The following is a 1229-nucleotide window of genomic DNA, read 5'->3' as shown; positions in this document are numbered from 1 at the left end:
GAATGCCGACTGGGCTAGAGGGCAATTCACTGGTTCAGAAACAGTCTCTGTGAGATACTGATCTCTCAGCAACAGGCAGCTGTCTGCCTAGTGGGAAGAAGCCTCCCTTTGAAGATTGCACCATATGGTTCTTTGATAATCATCAACAAGTAGATAGTGAAAACCCTGTTTTCTTGGAAGACACTGGGAAGAGGGAGCATTTGTCTGTCAGTCAGGAGTAAGCTTTCCTGGTTAGCATGAGAATGCCCTAGAGAAAAGCTACTTTCTCAAGTGGCCTTGCAGTGTTTAGATGGGAGCCTATTAGAAAGAGTTACTGCCAGAGGAGGTGGAGATGTGTGGAGGGGGTGTGTGGCCCTGGTCCTTGAGAATCAAATTAACAGCAGCTGCCAGTGATGCCCATGGCAGGGTGCCATCAAGGGGCCACCAGAATGGTTACAAGGTCCCAGGAGGTCTCCTGGAAAGAGCGTCCTGGGCCCCACGGCTCCTGGGCTGTAATGACCATGGCAAAGTCACTGCTCCCGACCGACCCAGCAGGTGCTGCTCACTTGGCTTTTGAAAAATCATTTTCTTTTAAGTAACTTTCTGCTCCTGTCCGACTCTCCTGGCTCCTTTCTGTAGACAAGGAAACACCCCTGCCCCCAGGGCTCTCTCATGTGGGAGTAGTTGAGAGAGAAGACAGAGTGAGAGGCTGTGCTTTCTCTTCTCAAACACTTGGAATCCAGAGAGATTTACTTTGTCACAGAGAGAAACTTCTACCTAAAGACAGTAATGCAAATGAAGTCCTAAATGACCAATATCCTACTTTAACCCAACCTGGTATGTTTCCATCTGTGGGGTCCATGATGCCAGTTAGAAAGAGGAAGCCACAGACTAGGCAGGTGTTGACCACATTCAGTGGCCACAGAGGTGCCAAGAAGTCCCTTGTGTGTGTGCGTTGCCCCCGAGTCCAGGCTGGCTAGGCCTGAGACACACCCTGGGGGCATGTGAGGGCGTCCGTCTGGGGATGAACCTCCAAGGGCATCTACCCAGAGATGTGTGTGTCTGTACGTGAGGGGGGCTTTTGTGCAGGTGCGGGAATGCGGGCACCTGAACGTGTGTGTAGGATGTGTCTCTGCGTGGCATGCACACCTCTGTATGTGGTGTGTGTATGTCTGTGTTTCTGTGTGTGGTATGTTTATCTGAGTGTGATGTACCTATGTGTGCGACTATGTCCTTATCAGTCAGCAGGA

The 1229-nt window shown here is 50.8% G+C and overlaps 1 protein-coding gene across 1 annotated transcript in view; it reads right to left on the bottom strand.

Annotated features, from left to right (window-relative positions):
- Positions 1 to 1229, bottom strand: part of FSTL1 (follistatin like 1) — a 52139-nt gene that overhangs the window by 11609 nt on the left and 39301 nt on the right. The gene's annotated exons all lie outside the window — the stretch shown is intronic.

The sequence above is a fragment of the Lipotes vexillifer genome, unplaced genomic scaffold (assembly GCF_000442215.2).
Source record: "Lipotes vexillifer unplaced genomic scaffold, Lipotes_vexillifer_v1.1 scaffold1106, whole genome shotgun sequence".
In the NCBI taxonomy this organism is placed as follows: Eukaryota; Metazoa; Chordata; class Mammalia; order Artiodactyla; family Lipotidae; genus Lipotes; species Lipotes vexillifer.
Note: the sequence above shows the minus strand (reverse complement) of the source record. Positions and strands in the feature narration are given on the sequence as shown.